This window comes from Ranitomeya imitator, chromosome 9 (genome assembly GCF_032444005.1).
Source record: "Ranitomeya imitator isolate aRanImi1 chromosome 9, aRanImi1.pri, whole genome shotgun sequence".
Lineage (NCBI taxonomy): Eukaryota > Metazoa > Chordata > Amphibia > Anura > Dendrobatidae > Ranitomeya > Ranitomeya imitator.
The window spans coordinates 25,432,866-25,455,527 of record NC_091290.1 but is presented as its reverse complement, the minus strand read 5'-3'; the positions used below and the strand labels follow the sequence as shown (position 1 = coordinate 25,455,527).

The following is a 22,662-nucleotide window of genomic DNA, read 5'->3' as shown; positions in this document are numbered from 1 at the left end:
GCTAGGCCTCATGTAGGTAGACTGGATAGACAAAGAGTGAAGGAGTTGCCCTTAGCAACCAATCAGAGCATTGCTTTCATTTTCTTCCCTGATGTTGAATAATCAAAGCTGAAATCTGATTGGCTACTCTATTAGCTCAAAAATAAACTTGATTTTTTTTTGTATAAACTTTATTTGTTCCAGTAAACACCTTTATAATTTATGCCATTTCTTATGAATAATATGAGATTATGTGAACAGCCGAATATTATGCCTTTGTGGACGTGCCCACATGTGTGTAACGTTTTGCTTAACTTGACAAGCCGGGCCCCTGCCCTGTTCAGCATTCCAAAATTCATTATCAGTCATTAGGTGTCCCTCATCTCCAGGGGCACTCCCAGGTTTTCGTGATTGTCCCAGGAAATAATAGTGATCCATGATGGGGACTGTAGTGCTGTCGGGCAGTCTGACACCGTACAGGAAAGGCTTAGGCCGTGATCCCACCATCGTCATGGCTTCTATTTATAATGGAGCAACGATGCTGCGCCATATGTGTCCTATGACAGATCTAAGTGGTCTCTAATGGACCCATTGTTGGCATGCTGTACTACCCTGGTCACCAAAACGTACAGGAACCCCGATGGACCCTCATCGGAAAGTACCAGCTCAGATGTAAAAATAGCCTTAGATACAGTGTCTCAGCAGACAGCATCATACATGATGAGCTAGGATACACAGACTCATCCGTCAGTATAATGTGAACCCAGCCTTGCACTTAAAGGGACACTGTCACCTGAATTTGGAGGGAACAATCTTCAGCCATGGAGGCGGGGTTTTGGGGTTTTTGATTCACCCTTTCCTTACCCGCTAGCTGCATGCTGGCTGCAATATTGGATTGAAGTTCATTCTCTGTCCTCCGTAGTACACCCCTGCACAAGGTAATCTTGCCTTGCGCAGGCGTGTACTATGGAGGACAGAGAATGAACTTCAATCCAATATTGCAGCCAGCATGCAGCTAGCGGGTAAGGAAAGGGTGAATCAAAAACCCCAAAACCCCGCCTCCATGGCTGAAGATTGTTCCCTCCAAATTCAGGTGACAGTGTCCCTTTAAGGGAAATGTCCAGTGAAAACAAATTATTACCAGTCCACAGTGTAGGTGATAACTTGTTGATTGTTGGGGGGTCCGACCACTGGGACCAGCGCGAATCAGCAGAACAGGTCACTTTTATCCCCTTCAGAATGGAACGGTAGTGCAAATGCTCGCACGCCGCTCCATTCATCCTTTATGTCGCTGCCAAGAGCTGCACTCAGCTTTTTCCAGCAGCCCCATTAGAAATGAATGGAGCCGCACCATCTTGTAGTGAGGATTAAAGTTGTCCAGTGGGGATAAACATTTCCTGATCTGCTGAATGGTGAGGGTCCCAGTCGTTGAACCCCCTCTGATCAATGGGTTATCAGATAAGTACCCCTTATTGGTGATGAGCGAACATACTCGGATAACGTGTTATCTGAGCATGCTCGGGTGTTATCAGCGTGCACGGATAATATGATTGTGGCTGTTAGACAGCAGCAACACATGCGAAAATTGCCTGTTTGTTAGACAATCCCTGTATGGGTTGCAGCTGCCTAACAGCCGCAGGGACTCGAACATATTATTCGAGTACGCCAAAGATACTTAGATAATACATGAGCATGCTCGGATTACACCTTATCCGAGCACATTCGCTCATCACTACCCCATATACATCAGGTTAATGGATTAATGTCAATTTAACCTACCAGCTTTGGTGACACAAGACCACCACCGTGTATGGAGGGTCTCCCAACTTCCTTTGACAAATGATGTAGGGTCGGTCATAACGAATTACAAACCGTTGGAGATAATCACGTGCCATTGGAGCCATCAAGTGCCATCATACTACCTGTCACATTGACATCATTGCAAAAGTAAGTATAGGCATTTACTACTTTGTTATTACTAAGGTCTCATTCAATCGTCACATTCCTTATTGCTTATGTAAAAAATAGCCAAACTGTTTTTCATCAGTGTGCCTTAGCTGATTTTATTGCCTATGTGTCAATTGTTTACTACTAGCTTGGCATCCTTGTTAAAGAAAACAATTCAAACTTCTCCTACCCATTAAAGAGTAAAAACACTGGCTTCACTCAGATGAAACGGATGGCATCCGTGAGCTGTGCATTTTTTTTCACGCACCCAGTAATTTGAATGGGCGGGTTTATTCCACGTTTTGGATCAAAATCGGACATAGCTCTGTTCTTATTTTGCAGACGCTCAGTCTACAAAAAACTACGAACATGTGAACAGCCCCATAGACTATTATGGGTATGTGTTCTGTCTGTGAAAAACATACGTCACAAACTGGTGTCTGAATGAGGACTTAGAAAGGGAATTTTGTATTGACAGATTCTCTTTGAAAGATTCAATGCTAAATTTGTAACTAATCACTATATAGCATAAATTACAGACAGTATTCGTCTCCTCATATGGAGCAAAGAGACCTTTTAGGCTTAAGAGACAATATGTATCCGCAAACTGTGCTTTCCATATTACCGTAATACTGTCCAGTTTATAATAACATTCAGAGGATAGGTGAGTATTGTTTTTTTATTTTTTTAAATCAGTGAGTAAGTGGTGGCCATTATCCATTCCTGAGGGACTATGGGGTGTGAATTATACTATAGGGGGGACTGCATTATATTATATGGATCTGCATTATGCTATATGGGGTTGCATTATACTATATATGGGACTGCATTATGCTATATGGGACTGCATTATACTATATGGGACTGCATTATGCTATATGGGGCTGCATTATACTATATGGGACTGCATTATGCTATATGGGGCTGCATTATACTATATGGGGGCTGAACTATACTATATGGGGGCTGCATTATGCTTTATGGGGCCTCATTATGTTATATGGGAGCTGCATTATAATATATGGGGGCTGCATTATACTATATGGGGGCTGCATTATGCTATATGGGGTTGCATTATACTATATGGGGGCTGCATTATACTATATGGGACTGCATTATGCTATATGGGGCTGCATTATACTATATGGGACTGCATTATGCTATATGGGGCTGCATTATACTATATGGGGGCTGAACTATACTATATGGGGGCTGCATTATGCTTTATGGGGCCTCATTATGTTATATGGGAGCTGCATTATAATATATGGGGGCTGCATTATACTATATGGGGGCTGCATTATGCTATATGGGGTTGCATTATACTATATGGGGGCTGCATTATACTATATGGGACTGCATTATGCTATATGGGGCTGCATTATACTATATGGGGACTGCATTATACTATATGGGACTGCATTATGCTATATGGGACTGCATTATACTATATGGGACTGCCTTATACTATATGGGGCTGAACTATACTATATGGGGGCTGCATTATACTATATGAGGGATGCATTATGCTATATGGGGCCTCATTATGTTATATGGGGGCTGCATTATACTATGTGGGAGCTGCACTATACTCTCTCAAGGACTATGGGCTGTGCATTATACAATATGTGCTTTATGGGAGCTGCATTACACTGTATCAAGAACTATGGGGAGTGCATTATACTATGTGTACTATATGGAGGCTTCATTATACTCTATCGAGGACTATGGGGTGTGTATTATACTATATGGAGGACTATGTGGTGTATTATACTATGTGGAGGACTATGGGGTGTGTATAATGCTATGTAGAGGACTATGGGGTGCATTATAATAAACAAGCAAAATGCTGCCTATTCATTGAGTGATTGGATTGTTTATGCCTGAACAAAAATCATTGTTCTCAGCTGTGTAAGCTGCAGATGTGCTGCTGATCACATGATACTGTATGGGGACAGATTGATCTACTAGTGATCATGGACATCATTCTTCCTCAGCCGATGTAATGAGGCCGGGAAACAAGCGTCGAACAACTCAATGTTGTCGATCACACTCATTTAATGGCCTTAACTCAGCGCATGTAAATACAACAGAAATGATTGTGTGATGGTGCAATATATCAGCATTTTGGGCACCACTTTAAACTTTTGCCCAGGCCCCCACTTTGCCTAGAATCATCCCTGGCTAGACAAAGAGCTGTCAAACAAAGAATTAAAAATCACTCCATTTTTGAGAATGGAGAGGATTTTTAATAGGAGGTAAATTGCTTGTTTTTACAATCACATTGCAATTTTAACCATTAATGAACATGAGACAACCCCTGTAAGTCACCCATGCGCATTAGATTAGATGGCCATCCTGCCAATTTCGGTCATTCAACCACTGGGCACCATTTAAGCTGATGATATACATTAGGTCGCCATCGTTCAGATGACGGCTATCCTTCCGGACGTGGCTAGTCTGAGCTTTCCTGGCTCCTCTAGGTCCTCTATGTAAGAGCCGCTGCTCAAATCGTCTGATAGTCGCTCATCTTCCCACTAAACAAAGTGATCTGATGATTGAATTCCAACTCCACGCCCCTCATGTCCCCCAACATCATGTTTCGGGGAGGTCCCCATGCACGTTAGATAGTTAGAAGATCCATTCAAAAACGTTTGGGCTCAAGTGACTTTTATCTAATGTGTAAGTTTACAAAACTTTATCCTGTGACCCGAGATAATATATACATGAACGCACATCCGTCATTGTGTCTCCTGCACCCGCCCAGATTAGACGCGTCTCGGCTTGTGTATGGGCAAACCCAAATATAAACACAATACATGTAAGTAATTGACCCGACGATTATACGGGGTAATTACTATCACACGGAAATAAACTCCGGCATTGTTGCCGACAGTTGATACTAGACATCCCCTCTGGTTCTTGATTTTAGCTATGGCTCTGGGACTGAAGGGGTTAACGGGGTGCGAGGCGTGACTGTCTCATTAGTGATCAATTATAAAAATGATCCAATGTACAATTAATAAAACTGCATGTTTACAGAAAGGGATGAAATTTGGGATTAAAGAAATACAAATATTGGAGCAGCGACACAATTCTTAAATTTGGAATAAATGGTATTTCACCCTAAAGTAGACCCCCCAGAGTTAGGGCCCCGGGGGCCCCTGGGATCCTTCATGCAGGTTGTCTCCACAGGTCTGCAGTGCTTGGTACCTCTTCTATCAGCGGATACTCGGAGGATATTAGGTTGCAGTAGGAAATTACTCAGAATTAGTCAGAATTCAGCAGGGGAGATGGAAACACATCAGAATTTGTGGTTATTAAAGAACAAAAACGGAAAGAGACTAAAAAAGAAATAATTGTGAAGAGCGGAATCAGAGCGGCCATCTCTGGGGATCATCCTGGTGACCTGACTGGTGGTAATAGTCACCGTCCTGCCGGGTGAGCGGAGAAACCAGCGCTGTATCTAAGCCTGGCATGTGTGATACCGGCTGCTGAGCTGTGTATCTAAGCCTGGCATGTGTGATACTGGCTGCTGAGCTGTGTATCTAAGCCTGGCATGTGTGATACTGGCAGCTGAGCTGTGTATCTAAGCCTGGCATGTGTGATACCAGCTGAAGAGCTGTGTATCTAAGCCTGGCATGTGTGATACCGGCTGGGGAGCTGTGTATCTAAGCCTGGCATGTGTGATACTGGTTACTGAGCTATTGTATCTAAGCCTGGCATGTGTGATACTGGCTGCTGAGCTGTGTATCTAAGCCTGGCATGTGTGATACCGGCTGAGGAGCTGTGTATCTAAGCCTAGCATGTGTGATACTGGCTGCTGAGCTGTGTATCTAAGCCTGGCATGTGTGATACCGGCTGGGGAGCTGTGTATCTAAGCCTGGCATGTGTGATACTGGTTACTGAGCTATTGTATCTAAGCCTGGCATGTGTGATACCGGCTGCTGAGCTGTGTATCTAAGCCTGGCATGTGTGATACTGGCTGCTGAGCTGTGTATCTAAGCCTGGCATGTGTGATACTGGCTGCTGAGCTGTGTATCTAAGCCTGGCATGTGTGATACCAGCTGAAGAGCTGTGTATCTAAGCCTGGCATGTGTGATACCGGCTGGGGAGCTGTGTATCTAAGCCTGGCATGTGTGATACTGGTTACTGAGCTATTGTATCTAAGCCTGGCATGTGTGATACTGGCTGCTGAGCTGTGTATCTAAGCCTGGCATGTGTGATACCGGCTGAGGAGCTGTGTATCTAAGCCTAGCATGTGTGATACTGGCTGCTGAGCTGTGTATCTAAGCCTGGCATGTGTGATACCGGCTGGGGAGCTGTGTATCTAAGCCTGGCATGTGTGATACTGGTTACTGAGCTATTGTATCTAAGCCTGGCATGTGTGATACTGGCTGCTGAGCTGTGTATCTAAGCCTAGCATGTGTGATACTGGCTGCTGAGCTGTGTATCTAAGCCTGGCATGTGTGATACCGGGTGAGGAGCTGTGTATCTAAGCCTAGCATGTGTGATACTGGCTGCTGAGCTGTGTATCTAAGCCTAGCATGTGTGATACTGGCTGCTGAGCTGTGTATCTAAGCCTGGCATGTGTGATACCGGCTGGGGAGCTGTGTATCTAAGCCTGGCATGTGTGATACCGGCTGCTGAGCTGTGTATCTAAGCCTGGCATGTGTGATACTGGCTGCTGATCTGTGTATCTAAGCCTAGTATGTGTGATACTGGCTGCTGAGCTGTGTATCTAAGCCTGGCATGTGTGATACCGGCTGGGGAGCTGTGTATCTAAGCCTGGCATGTGTGATACTGGTTACTGAGCTATTGTATCTAAGCCTGGCATGTGTGATACTGGCTGCTGAGCTGTGTATCTAAGCCTGGCATGTGTGATACCGGCTGAGGAGCTGTGTATCTAAGCCTAGCATGTGTGATACTGGCTGCTGAGCTGTGTATCTAAGCCTGGCATGTGTGATACCGGCTGGGGAGCTGTGTATCTAAGCCTGGCATGTGTGATACTGGTTACTGAGCTATTGTATCTAAGCCTGGCATGTGTGATACCGGCTGCTGAGCTGTGTATCTAAGCCTGGCATGTGTGATACTGGCTGCTGAGCTGTGTATCTAAGCCTGGCATGTGTGATACTGGCTGCTGAGCTGTGTATCTAAGCCTGGCATGTGTGATACCAGCTGAAGAGCTGTGTATCTAAGCCTGGCATGTGTGATACCGGCTGGGGAGCTGTGTATCTAAGCCTGGCATGTGTGATACTGGTTACTGAGCTATTGTATCTAAGCCTGGCATGTGTGATACTGGCTGCTGAGCTGTGTATCTAAGCCTGGCATGTGTGATACCGGCTGAGGAGCTGTGTATCTAAGCCTAGCATGTGTGATACTGGCTGCTGAGCTGTGTATCTAAGCCTGGCATGTGTGATACCGGCTGGGGAGCTGTGTATCTAAGCCTGGCATGTGTGATACTGGTTACTGAGCTATTGTATCTAAGCCTGGCATGTGTGATACTGGCTGCTGAGCTGTGTATCTAAGCCTAGCATGTGTGATACTGGCTGCTGAGCTGTGTATCTAAGCCTGGCATGTGTGATACCGGGTGAGGAGCTGTGTATCTAAGCCTAGCATGTGTGATACTGGCTGCTGAGCTGTGTATCTAAGCCTAGCATGTGTGATACTGGCTGCTGAGCTGTGTATCTAAGCCTGGCATGTGTGATACCGGCTGGGGAGCTGTGTATCTAAGCCTGGCATGTGTGATACCGGCTGCTGAGCTGTGTATCTAAGCCTGGCATGTGTGATACTGGCTGCTGATCTGTGTATCTAAGCCTAGTATGTGTGATACCGGCTGGGGAGCTGTGTATCTAAGCCTGGCATGTGTGATACCGGCTGAGGAGCTGTGTATCTAAGCCTGGCATGTGTCATACTGGTTACTGAGCTATTGTATCTAAGCCTGGCATGTGTCATATTGGTTACTGAGCTATTGTATCTATGCCTGGCATGTGTGATACTGGCTGCTGAGCTGTGTATCTAAGCCTGACATGTGTGATACCGGCTGAGGAGCTGTGTATCTAAGCCTGGCATGTGTGATACCGGCTGAGGAGCTGTGTATCTAAGCCTGGCATGTGTGATACCGGCTGACGAGCTGTGTATCTAAGCTTGGCATGTGTGATACCAGCTGAGGAGCTGTGTATCTAAGCCTGGCATGTGTGATACCGGCTGAGGAGCTGTGTATCTAAGCCTGGCATGTGTGATACCGGCTGGGGAGCTGTGTATCTAAGCCTGGCATGTGTGATACCGGCTGAGGAGCTGTGTATCTAAGCCTGGCATGTGTCATACTGGTTACTGAGCTATTGTATCTAAGCCTGGCATGTGTCATACTGGTTACTGAGCTATTGTATCTAAGCCTGGCATGTGTGATACTGGCTGCTGAGCTGTGTATCTAAGCCTGACATGTGTGATACCGGCTGCTGAGCTGTGTATCTAAGCCTAGCATGTGTGATACTGGCTGAGGAGCTGTGTATCTAAGCCTGGCATGTGTGATACTGGCTGCTGAGCTGTGTATCTAAGCCTAGCATGTGTGATACTGGCTGAGGAGCTGTGTATCTAAGCCTGACATGTGTGATACCGGCTGCTGAGCTGTGTATCTAAGCCTAGCATATGTGATACTGGTTTCTGAGCTATTGTATCTAAGCCTGTCATGTGTGATACCGGCTTACCAGCTTTGTATCTAAGCCTGTCATGTATGAGTCTGGCTGCTGAGCTGTTGTATACAAACCTATGATGTGTCACACTGGCTGCTGAGATACATATCTCAAGTTATAATGTGTGATACTCTCTATTGAACTGCTGTAGCTAAGCTTTTTATGAGTGTGATATTTTCTGCTGAGGTTCTGTATCTAAGCCTGACATGTGTGATACTGTCTGCCAAGCTACAGTATCTAAGCTCCTAAAGTGTGATACAGACTACTGAGAAGAGGTATCTAAGCCTGTGATACAGTATCAGAGAAGCATCCAGTATTTCACCGCCTGGTGTAGTTCCTGGCTGACAGTAGCATTTATTCCAGTGTTACAGGTGGACAGACATCATGGCAGTCCGGCCAGAGATCTCTGCTGCGCATCCTCTGCTCTCTGTCACAGCTCAGGTTTGTGGGAGGGATCTGCGGTGATTGACAGCAGCTTGCTGAGTGGGCGGATCCCGTGACCCGTCAGTCACCCGGGCAGGACACGCCCTTTGCACGGCCCAGCGCTGAGTGGGCGGATCCTGTCACCGGTCAGTCACCCGGGCAGGGACACGCCCTCTGCACGTCCCAGCGCTGAGTGGGCGGATCCTGTGACCCGTCAGTCACCCGGCAGGACACGCCCTCTGCACTCTGTCCCGGGAGCTCCAGCAATGTGAGCGGAGCTGTCAGACTGCACTGGCTGCTGGAGCCGCGTCCTCCGCCTGCACCGGCTGCTGGATCTGTGCCCCCGGCACTGACACTATGACCTGCTGCTGAGCCCCCCGCGCCCCCTGTTTATGGGGCTCATCTCATGGTAAGGACCGGGGTCTCCGGATCCCTCCGCTCGTCTGTCCTGTTCCTGTGCACTTAGTGACAAGTCCTGGATGTGACAGCGAGTGACAGAGCCAACAGGAGGCACTGACCTCCCATACAGCTCAGAACTAATGTCCTAGCTCCTAGCCCTATGTTATAGCAGCTGAGTTATAATGTGCAGTGTGTAAGATCACTACATCCTATCTGTATGTTGTAGTACCTAGGTTATAGAGTACAGTGTGTAACATCACTACATCGTAACCCATGTTATAGCAGCTAAGTTATAGAATACATTGTGTAAAGTAATTACATCCTAGCCCTATGTTATAGCAGCTGAGTTATAATGTACACTGTGTATGATCACTACATCCTATCTGTATGTTGTAGTACCTAGGTTATAGAGTACAGTGTGTAACATCACTACATCGTAACCCATGTTATAGCAGCTAAGTTATAGAATACATTGTGTAACGTAATTACATCCTATCCCTATGTTATAGCAGCTGAGTTATAATGTACACTGTGTATGATCACTACATCCTATCTGTATGTTGTAGTACCTAGGTTATAGAGTACAGTGTGTAACATCGCTACATCGTAACCCATGTTATAGCAGCTAAGTTATAGAATACATTGTGTAAAGTAATTACATCCTATCCCTATGTTATAGCAGCTAGGTTATAATGTACACTGTGTATGATCACTACATCCTATCCGTATGTTATAGCAGCTAGGTTATAGAATACATTGTGTAAGATCACTACAGCCTATCCCTATGTTATAGCAGCTAGGTTATAGAATACATTGTGTAAGGTAATTACATCCTATCCCTATGTTATAGCAGCTAGGTTATAATGTACAGTGTGTAATATAATTACATCCTATCCCTATGTTATAGCAGCTAGGTTATAATGTACAGTGTGTAAGATAATTACATCCTATCCCTATGTTATAGCAGCTAGGTTATAATGTACAGTGTGTAAGATAATTACATCCTATCCCTATGTTATAGCAGCTAGGTTATAATGTACAGTGTGTAAGATCACTACATCCTATCCCTATGTTACAGCAGCTGTGTTATAATGTACAGTATGTAAGGTTGTTACATCCTAGCCCTATGTTATAGCAGCTATGTTATAATGTACAGTGTGTATGATCACTACATCCTATCCCTAAGTTTAAGTACCTAGGTTATAGAGTACATTATGTAAGTTCACTACATCCTAACCCTATATTATAGCAGCTAGGTTATAGAATAGACTGTGTAAAATCTCTACATCCTGTTCCTTATAGCAGCTATGTTATAATGTACATTGTGTGAGATCATTACATCCTAGCCCTATGTTATAGCAGCTGTCTTATAATGTACATTGTGTATGATCACCACATCCTATCCCTATGTTATAGCACCTAGGTTATAGAGTACATTGTGTAAGAGCACTACATCCTAACCCATGTTATAGCAGCTAGATTATAGTATTCATTGTGTAAGAGCACAACATCCTATCCCTATGTCATAGCAGCTAGTTTATAGAATACATTGTGCGAGATCATTACATCCTATCCCTATGTTATAACAGCTGTGTTATAATGTACACTGTGTAAGGTAATTACATCCTATCCCTATGTTATAGCAGCTAGGTTATAGAATACATTCTGTAAGGACATTACATCCAATCCCTATATTAAAGCAGCTGTGTTATAGAATACATTGTGTAAGATCACAACATCCTATCCCTATGTCATAGCAGCCAGGTTGTAGAATACATTGTTTAAGGTCATTACATCCTATCCCTATGTTACAGCAGCTGTGTTATAATGTATATTGTGTAAGGTCATTACATCCTAACCCTATGTTATAGCAGCTAGGTTATAGAATACATTCTGTAAGGATATTACATCCTATCCCTATGTTATAGCAGCTGTGTTATAATGTACATTGTGTAAGGTTATTACATCCTATTCCTATGTTATAGCAGCTAGGTTATAGAATACATTGTGTAAGATCACTACATCCTAATCCTATGTTATAGCAGCTAGGTTACAGAATACATTCTGTAAGGTCTTTACATCCTATCCCTATGTTATAGCAGCTATGTTATAATGTATATTTTGTATTATCTCTGCATCTTAACCCTATATTATAGCACCTATATTATAATGTACGGTACTTTGTGTAAGGTCATTATTTCCTGTCCCTATGTTTTAGCATCCTGTGTTATAATGTACATTGTTTTAGGTCATTGCTGTATCCCTCTGTTATAGCAGCTGTCATATATAGTAATCTTTACCCCTTAAACCTTTGTTATAGCAGCTATTTTTTATGTATGGTCATAATCATTAAAAATGAAACCCATGTTATAGAAGCTATGTTATCATAGTAAGCCTATATTACAGTTATTATATATGGTCCTCATCACATATTAAACCCATGTTACAGCAGCAATAGAATAAAAGTGATTATTTACATTTTTATAATAACCCAACCCTCTGTTAAAGAAGCTACAATATATATTTTCTCAATAAGCCTATGTTATATCGGCTATATTAGACGTCATTCTAACCCTGTGAGTTGACAGCTATGTCATACATGGCCACGATTAGCCATTAAACCCATGTTATAGCAGCGATATGATCATCATGTTAATGATGTAGAGACTCATTATAACCCATCCTTAAGATATAATGTGTAAGTCACATGTTATGTGTGGTCATCACTGCTATATGATTATATGCTGCATTATTAGTGCATCTGTTATATTAAATATTTACAGATGCTGTAACCCTATGTCATAGCAGGTGTGTTATAATATTAGATTGCTCTATAGGGTCGTCACTGGGGCACATAAGTCACTGCATTCCTACACTTATCCCGCAGCACTCGTGTTGTATGTTATTGTGTAATCAGAGCCTATGTTATAGCAGATATATATATATATATATATATATATATATATATATAGGGATGGGTGGCAGGGGGCATAACACTGGGATTGATATCAGATCTAGGGACTCTATGTGATTGGAGCCTCATTTAAAGGGACTGTATACTCCTTGTCGGTCACTATATACATCATGTAGATTGTAAGCTCTGGGGCTTCGGCTCTTTACTGCTTTTATGTCCATAGTACGTGTATTATTTTCTCTGATAAATGTTGGATCCCACAGTACCTGCAGTTCCATAGACGGAACTGAGTGCAGGCGGCCATAAACAGCCGCGGTATGGCGCTGACCTATCTGCACGGTATGGCGCTGACCTATCTGCACGGTGTGGCGCTGACCTATCTGCACGGTGTGGCGCTGACCTATCTGCACGGTATGGCGCTGACCTATCTGAACGGTATGGCGGTGACCTATCTGCACGGTGTGGCGCTGACCTATCTGCACGGTATGGCGCTGACCTATCTGCACGGTGTGGCGGTGGGGGATTTAAATTCCTCGCACCTCTACAAGTCTCTTATGGGATCACTTCTGTGCGTAAAGGTAAAGATTCCGATAAGAGCGTATAAAAGGGAACTGTTACATATGCAATTCCCTAATATGTGACCGTAGATCTTACACCACAGACGAAGGAAGACTCGGAGTTCTGTTCGCTGTAATGGATCTGCAGCTGGAGCCTTGTTGCTGAGACGTGCTCGAAAGACTATCCCATACTTGTCAGCAGCCGCCGTGTTGGTAGGATCTTGTTCCCAGGTGTCACTCAGGTCCTGATGAATCATTTATTAATTGTATTTGTGGATTTAACACTCTCCTGGTTGCACAACTCTGTATGAGCTCATTGAACAACCACGGTGACGTCATTGATTGATGTGATGTCATTGATTGCTGTGATGTCATTGATTAACTGTTGTGATGTCATTGATTGCTGTGATGTCATTGACTGATGTGATGTCATTGATTACCGTAATGTCATTGCTTAACTGATGTGATGTCATGGATTGCTGTGATGTCATTGATTAACTAATGTGATGTCATTGATTGCTGTGATGTCATTGATTAACTGATGTGATGTCATTGATTGGTGTGATGTCATTGATTGGTGTGATGTCATTGATTAACTGATGTGATGTCATTGATTGCTGTGATGTCATTGATAAACTGATGTGTGTCATTGATTGCTGTGATGTCATTGATTGACTGTTGTGATGTCATTGATTGCTGTGATGAAATTGATTGCTGTGATGTCATTGATTACCTGATGTGATGTCATTGATTGCTGTGATGTCATTGATTAACTGATGTGATGTCATTGATTGCTGTGATGACATTGATTGCTGTGATGTCATTGATTACCTGATGTGATGTCATTGATTGCTGTGATGTCATTGATTAACTGATGTGATGTCATTGATTGCTGTGATGTCATTGATTAACTGATGTGATGTCATTGATTGATTTGATGTAATTGATTGACTGATGTGATGTCATTGATTACCGTGATGTCATTGATTAACTGATGTGATGTCATTGATTGATGTGATGTCATTGCTTAACTGATGTCATGTCATTGATTGCTGTGATGTCATTGATTAACTGATGTGATGTCATTGATTGCTGTGATGTCATTGATTACCTGATGTGATGTCATTGATTCCTGTGATGTCATTGATTAACTGATGTGATGTCATTGATTGCTGTGATGTCATTGATTAACTGATGTGATGTCATTGATTGCTGTGATGTCATTGATTAACTGATGTGATGTAATTGATTGCTGTGATGTCATTGATTACCTGATGTGATGTCATTGATTGCTGTGATGTCATTGATTGACTGATGTAATGTCATTGATTATCGTGATGTCATTGATTAACTGATGTGATGTCATTGATTGCTGTGATGTCATTGATTAACTGATGTGGTGTCATTGCTGTGATGTCATTGATTGACTGATGTGATGTCATTGATTACCATGTGTCATTTATTAACTGATGTGATGTCATTGATTGCTGTGATGTCATTGATTAACTGATGCGATGTCATTGATTGCTGTCATGTCAGTTATTAACTGATGTGATGTCATTCATTGCTGTGATGTCATTGATTAACTGATGTGATGTCATTCATTGCTGTGATGTCATTGATTAACTGATGTGATGACATTGATTGCTGTGATGTCATTGATTAACTGATGTGATGTCATTGATTGCTGTGATGTCATTGATTAACCGATGTGATGTCATTGATTGGTGTGATGTCATTGATGAACTGATGTGATGTCATTGATTACTGTGATGTCATTGATTGACTGTTGTGATGTCATTGATTGCTGTGATGACATTGATTGCTGTGATGTCATTGATTAACTGATGTGATGTCATTGATTGCTGTGATGTCATTGATTGACTGTTGTGATGTCATTGATTGCTGTGATGACATTGATTAACTGATGTGATGTCATTGATTGCTCTGATATAATTGACCACTTTAAAGCCAGGGCCATACGACCATTTTCTCCACAAGTGAGAAAATCGGTTTGATTATACTAATCACACTCTGATCAGAGTAAGATTCAATTTTACCAGATGTGGAGAAAGGAAAAAAAAGTTTCTCCACCTCCTCTATAGTATTAGTCCGTGAAAATCACACCCTGTCATCGGAGTGTGGTCCGATTTTTTTTTTTTCCACGGACCCATAGAGTTGAATGGGCGAGTGATATCCGATTCTCAGAGCCAAATCATGCATGCTGCGATCTTTTTTCCGTGGACCGACTCGGTCTGAGATAAAATGTCCACAGCCCCATATAATAACATGGGGTGGAGTGCCATCCGTCAAAGCCATGGCTAACACTCCTCCGAGTTATACCGTCATACTGCACAAGCCCTATGGGTGAATGCACGCCATGCGTATTTGGTGTGGATTTTCTGCATGGTTTTGCATTCATTTCCTCCCCACTATTACAACGTACCAGCAAAGCAAGGGTGGATTCACACAACCAACATCCATAGCATGGACCTCGATCTCCGGACCAGCAGCGGAGCTTCATGAGTTGAATTAATATCCTCATCGTCATGTAATGTGTGAAACTCAATAACATGTCAACAGTCTCATCTGTAAGTTGTGGAACTTTTCCACAAGTAAATTGTTTGCTTGTGGTGCAGACTCTGAAATCCGCAGCATGTCAGTTCCGTCACTGTGAATTTCACCCTTTGCAATGCAGGGAATGAAATCTGGAACAAAATCAAAATGTCACACACATAAAGTTTGGTGCTTTTGTTGATGCGTTTTCAGTGCTGATTTGCTCCATAAAATCCGGAGCAAAACTGTTATGTGTGCATTTACCCTAAGGGACCGCTGTGATCTCCATGAATGGCTGCTCTATCCTGGTCTCATTCAGTGACTTCTTCTTCTCTTATAGCGAGATCTCCTTGGTTGTTTGTTGTGAGATCAATTAGAACCTGCTCTCATGTCATTGAAGTACTGCTCCGATATTGTGGAGTGACTGAAGTGATGTCATTGAGCAACTGCTGTAATGTTGTCACTAATGAGTCAGATCCTCCTGGGAGATCTGGGGTTAGAAGATCACTGCGTATTGTGAATTGCAGATCTTCCATTTAGTCAATGTGTTTCTGTCCCATATTAAATGGATTTGGTTTCCTTTGGTGCTGTAGAGGTTAACGACCCTTTCTATGCAGGTCAGAAACATTCAGCTCCATTTCAGCTGCTTCTGACCTGGTCATTTCCTCTGCCTATATAATCTGGCCAGACCTTCTCTTCCTTGCCAGTGAAAGCTTTGCTTCCTAGCTCCTTGGAGACGCTGTGCTGAATAGGAGATAGTTGTTGTTACTGGAGATTGGTGCGTGCTGTTTTTGCGTGTATTCTTTTCTTATTGTCCTATTCCCATTTGGTTGGTCCATTCCTTTCCTTCCCTATATACCTCTTTACTTTTGTATGCGTGTTAGTTGCTTTCTGTTATCCCTCTGTTATCTGTCTTATGCGTTAATACACTAGCATTTCTGTCCTGGAACTCTTGGGAAAAGGAGAGGGGACAGCTTAGGAAATAACAGGATGACAGTAAGGCTGGTGGCCCAAACCTCCTCACCTTCAGAGGTACCTTTGGGAGTATGGATAGTTAGGGCCCCAGCTCTAGGGACGGTTCAGTTACAGCATGACAGATGTCAGTAAACAATTGATGAAGAAGTGCTGAGATGTCACCAGGTGACTGATGTGATCTCATTGAATGATTTCTCTGATCTTATTGAGTGACAGTCGTAATGTCAAAGAATGACTGATCTCTTCTCGTGGAGTGTCTTCTCTGATCTCCTTGATGGACTGTTGTGATCTCATTGATTCACTGCTGTGATATCATGGAGTAACTGCTCTGATCTCATTAAGCAATTGTTATGATGTCATAAAGTGATTGCTGTGATCTTATGGAGCGATCTCTCTGATCTCTGTCTATATTTGCCCCGTATTCACATGTAAAGCGCCATGGAATAAATGGCGCTATAAAAATGTATAATAATAAAATAATAATAATCTCCTTCATGGACTGTTGTGATCTCATTGTTTGACAGCCGTGATGTCATGGAGTGACTGCTGTCTTATAAGTGAGTGATTTCTCTGATCTCATTGATGAACTGTTGTGATCTCATTGATTCACTGTTGTGATGTCATGGAGCGACTGCTCTCTTATAAGTGAGTGATTTCTCTGATCTCATTGAGTGACAGCTCTGTTGATCGACTCCTCACGTTTCTCTGACATCACTATGAGTCATTTCCTCCCTGGAGATTTCCTTGTACATGACGTCCTCGGTTTTCGGGGTTGCGCATTGCTCGGTGCTGTACATCTTTCATATGGTGGAACAGCTCTGCTGGGACGTGTGTGACATTCCCATCTGTCGGCTCTGACATTACAGAGTAACAGGTTAATAATAACCCAATGAATTACCCGCTGCAGAATGATCCTGACGGAGTTGTGAAAAAACAGTTATGACTTTAATAAGAGCATAAAACAAGACTTTGCGTAACCCTTGGGGTATGTTCACACTGGGTATTTTTCACTCGCACTCATTTGCTCATATTCTGGATTAGCCCCTATGAATTGTGCGGACCCCCGGCAGTTCATAGTACAAATCCACTGCAGAAACTCAAGGGTCAGCCGAGTACTTCAAGTAGAAACTCCTTTTTTCCTCTTTAAGAAGTTTTATTTAAAAAAAACGACGACTCTTTTTTTTCCTGAAGAGTTTTATGCAGTCTTTTGATTGGGCGGCGCTAGTTTGGGAGCGAATGATCCGCTTCAACGGAGTGACATGTTCTTTTTTTTTTTTAACACCAGATACTTTTCAAAGAAGAAAAAAAAATGCTACAAAAACTCTTAATGTGATCAGCAGTGTGGATTTCCCATACAAATAAATTGGACGAGTGTTTCTGCAGTATTTATTGAGGAGGATCTTGGAATGTATCAGCTCCGAAGTTATCTTTTAGGCCGGTTTCACACGTCAGTGGCTCCGGTACGTGAGGTGACAGTTTCCTCACGTACCGGAGACACTGACTCACGTAGACACATTGAAATCAATGTGTCTCTGCACATGTCAGCGTGTTTTCAAGGACCGTGTGTCCGTGTGCAAAACACGGAAACATGTCAGTGTTCGTGGGAGCGCACGGATTACACGGACCCATTAAAGTCATTGGGTCCGTGTAAACACGTACCGCACACGGACGCTGTCCGTGTGCAGTCCGTGTGCCGTGCAGGAGACAGCGCTACAGTAAGCGCTGTCCCCCCCACGTGGTGCTGAAGCCGCCATTCATATCTTCTCTCCAGCAGCGTTCGCTGGAAAGAAGATATGAAAAATCCTTTTTTTTTTTCGTGTTTTAAATAAAGATCCCTGTCCCCACCCCCTGTGCGCCCGCTGTTAATAAAATACTCACCCGGCTCCCTCGCAGCGTCCTGTCCTCGCCGCAGCTTCTCCTGTATGAGCGGTCACGTGGGGCCACCCATTACAGTCATGAATATGCGGCTCCACCCCTATGGGAGGGGATCTTTATTTACAACACGAAAAAAAAAAAAAAAGGATTTTTCATATCTTCTTTCCAGCGAACGCTGCTGGAGAGAAGATATGAATGGCGGCTTCAGCACCACGTGGGGGGGGACAGCGCTTACTGTAGCGCTGTCTCCTGCCCGGCACACGGACTGCACACGGACAGCGTCCGTGTGCGGTACGTGTTTTACACGGACCCATTGACTTTAATGGGTCCGTGTAATCCGTGCGCTCCCACGAACACTGACATGTCTCCGTGTTTTGCACACGGACACACGGTCCATGAAAACACGCTGACATGTGCAGAGACACATTGATTTCAATGTGTCTACGTGAGTCAGTGTCTCCGGTACGTGAGGAAACTGACACCTCACGTACCGGAGCCACTGACGTGTGAAACCGGCCTTAGACATCTGTAGTCCAATTTATGATATGACCAGCATTACAACCCTCCGAGTTGTCACCCAGCTTTCCAAAACTTCTGCAAGGAAAATATGCTTAAATATTCTTAAATTGATTCTGTTTTCCTGGCACATTTTTGGGGGATGGACAGCTGGATAACAACCGCCGCTTTTACTTACAGGCCTCTTAGGAAAGGTTTTTGGTTTATATGATACAGTTCTTTACCCTGTGGGTTTCGTTTCAAAGTTATCTCAAGAATGTCCCTCCATAATACCCTTATGTGCTGCGAGCGACGCAATGTCGTGTCTCGTGACCCTATAATGTGCCATTTAATACTCTCTCCATAGATGTTCTCTGCTGGACAGATCTGCTTTCTAGGGATTATGCACACACCATGACAAATTGATTGGCTTAAGTCTGCCCTGTATACAGGGGATACTATGGGGGGCACCCCAAGGTTTCGTCTACAAGATACAGTCCTCCTGGAATCGATTGGCCATGCCGACTTTCCACACATGGGATATGTATGTACGCGCCACGAAAAAGTGAATGTTTATGGCTGCTCGCTATAGATATGATATACATGAAGGTCAGCTTGTCCAGGTTTTCAGACGTGCACCCTCAGGCTTTGTACAAATGGCCATATTTTCGGTTTGAGTGCGATCCGACAAAACATCGGATCATACTCGGAACAATGTTATTCTATGGGGCCGTGCATATGTCAGATTTTTTCCTAGGACCAAATCAGTCAGAGGAAAAAAATCGATACATGCCCTTGTTTGATCCGATATTTGCAAATCAGTGAGTCCGTGGAAAACATCGGACTGCACTCGGATGGCATCTGAGTGCTGTCCGGTTTCCACAGCCTCACAGAATGGAGGAGATGGAGACGTTTTTTTTTTCTCCATCTTCTCATCCAAGAGAATCATATAACATTATGATCACACTCCGATCAAGCTCTGATAATAATCGCCCCAATTCTCTTGGATGAGAGACGATACGCTCGAGTGACCCTAACCTAACCGTAAAGAAAGTATACAGGACAGATATTACTTATTCTTTTTTTTTTTTTATCCATTCCTCTTTTTTATTTTCAACACCTGCATCCAAATCCTGAACTTGTGTTCTCACCCTAAGGGTACGTTCACACAGCATTTTTTTTCCAAGCATTTTATGAGCAGGCCTATTCTTGAAAATCTCTGAAAACGCGTTAAAGAATCTGTCTTTTGATTTCCACGTAACACAACTTGCCGTGCACATAATATAGTGCGTGAAATAGTACATTTCCACCACTATTTTTGGGGGGAATTTGAAATCAACACAAAGAAAGTCAAAACCCCCCATAAATGTCACAAGCCAAAACATAGTGGTGGAAATTTACTAGATATGTCAGATATGTTACCGGAAAACAGTGACAAATTTCAGCGCAACAACTTATATTTTTTTTTCCTGCCCACTGAGGATTAGATGAAGTTTTAGAAACAAATTTTTGTCCAAGTCATATTTATTGTAACATCTATTAGTGACGAATAAAATAAAACAAAAAACGGATCAGTTGATGACGCGGTATAAAAGTGCGTCAGCGCCATCACGTGCCCTCTGACGACCCGTATGAAGTCATAGCGCTGTTTTGGTGACTGTGAGGTTCCTAGTGTTGCCGGCCACAAGTGTGATAACGACAGAGACTTTCTGTAGACTTTGTGTCATGGTAGAGAGTGACTCACAGATATTCACACATGTGTGATAGGGCGATGACACCACACGTAATGTGCGGAGGGCTCGCGTGTCCTCTCTGGGATCTCTCTGTATCCAGATGATTCAGAGCCACAGTTATCTGCTGCTGATTCATCATCAGCCACAAAGGCTCCGTACAGATATCACCGGGACGGAATTCCCATATTGCTCTGTATCACTTCTCTTGTCTCATGTGATCTGTGTACTTCTTCGTACCTGTTATTTGTATCCGTTCACATTACCACTTTTCTTGTTTTGTTTTATACTCTTGTTGTGTTTGTATTTGTGCACATTACCGCCTTTTCTTGTTTTGTTTTTTACCCTTTTATTTGCATCGTGCACATTACCGCCTTTTCTTGTTTTTTTATATTCTCTTTTATTTGTATCCATGCACGTTACTGCTTTTCTTGTTTTGTTTTTTTTGTACTCTTATTTGTATCAGTGCGCATTACTGCTTTTCTTGTTTTGTTTTTTACCCTTTTATTATTATCCGTGCACATTACTGCATTTTTTGTTTTTTTATATACCGTACTTTTTTATTTGTACATTACCGCTTTTCTTGTTTTGTTTTTTTATACTCTTTTATTAGTGTCCGTGCACATTACCGCTTTTCTTGTTTTTTATACTCTTTTATTAGTATCTGTGCACATTACCGCTTTTCTTGTTTTTTATACTCTTTTATTAGTATCCGTAAACATTACCGCTTTTCTTGTTTTTTATACTCTTTTATTAGTATCCGTGCACATTACCGCTTTTCTTGTTTTTTTATACTCTTTTATTAGTATCCGTGCACATTACCGCTTTTCTTGTTTTTTATACTCTTTTATTAGTGTCCGTGCACATTACCGCTTTTCTTGTTTTTATACTCTTTTATTAGTGTCCGTGCACATTACCGCTTTTCTTGTTTTTTATACTCTTTTATTAGTATCCGTGCACATTACCGCTTTTCTTGTTTTTTTATACTCTTTTATTAGTATCCGTGCACATTACCGCTTTTCTTGTTTTTTATACTCTTTTATTAGTATCCGTGCACATTACCGCTTTTCTTGTTTTTTATACTCTTTTATTAGTATCCGTGCACATTACCGCTTTTCTTGTTTTTTATACTCTTTTATTAGTATCCGTGCACATTACCGCTTTTCTTGTTTTTTATACTCTTTTATTAGTATCCGTGTACATTACCGCTTTTCTTGTTTTTTATACTCTTTTATTAGTATCCGTGCACATTACCGCTTTTCTTGTTTTTTATACTCTTTTATTAGTATCCGTGCACATTACCGCTTTTCTTGTTTTTTATACTCTTTTATTAGTATCCGTGCACATTACCACTTTTCTTGTTTTTTGTTTTTTTTTATACACTCTTTTATTTGTGTCCGTGCACAGTATCGCTTCTCTTTTTCATGTAATGGTAGGAACTCTCGCATTTGTGGTGCACGATGATTACAATCTGTGCACAGCTCTCCGGAAATATGTTGTCACTGTCTAAGGAAGCGGAAGTTAAATAATGAACCGCGACTTCTCAAAAGGAGAAAGCAAAGTGTAACATTTAACCGCGTTCACAAGTATGTAAAAAGCTGCAGATTTTCCATCAGGATTTTGACGTGCAAAATCCACAAGTAGCAAAGTGGATGGCAATTTAAGTCCCATCCGCGCACTGCAGACATTTTTTTTCCAACGGCTTTTCTGGTGTTCTGCATAAAAAATGTGGTCTTAGATCGAGTTCAATGAAAAAGTCCAAATTTGTTTTGTTTTTCCAGATTTTTCTGCGGACTTCTTGTAAAATCCACGATAATAAAAAAGGACCTAAAAAGATGACAATTAATAAACATGACTCTCAACTCTTCTGCCATATTTTACCATTCTAGCGCTCCGGTCTCATCATTGCGCCCCTGTTTTCTTTGGTGACGCGCCATCTCATGTGACCCCGCTAGTCACCAATAAGAAGCTGTAGCGCTTTTTTCCTGATGTACCGTATTTGCCTTTTCAGTTGGATATAGGAAAGTATTTTACTTTTTATGAAAAAAAGTACAAGCGGATTCCATTTGAACCCTCTATGTCTCATGGTAGTCTATGGATCCCTCAATGGTCCCGTATGG

The 22,662-nt window shown here is 42.6% G+C and overlaps 2 protein-coding genes across 7 annotated transcripts in view; one reads left to right on the top strand and one right to left on the bottom strand.

The window, feature by feature from the left end:
• Positions 1-22,662, bottom strand: part of DKK3 (dickkopf WNT signaling pathway inhibitor 3) — a 413,056-nt gene that overhangs the window by 132,450 nt on the left and 257,944 nt on the right. The gene's annotated exons all lie outside the window — the stretch shown is intronic.
• MICAL2 (microtubule associated monooxygenase, calponin and LIM domain containing 2) overlaps positions 1-22,662 on the top strand; it is a 264,685-nt gene that overhangs the window by 6,604 nt on the left and 235,419 nt on the right. For 4 of the 5 annotated variants that reach the window (XM_069740178.1, XM_069740180.1, XM_069740181.1 and 1 more), the window contains exon 1: positions 9,283-9,450. The exons of the other annotated variant lie outside the window; for it this stretch is intronic. The gene's annotated coding sequence lies outside the window, so the exon portion shown is untranslated. Of the gene's footprint in view, positions 1-9,282; positions 9,451-22,662 lie in introns of those variants that run through there. 5 annotated transcript variants of the gene reach the window in all.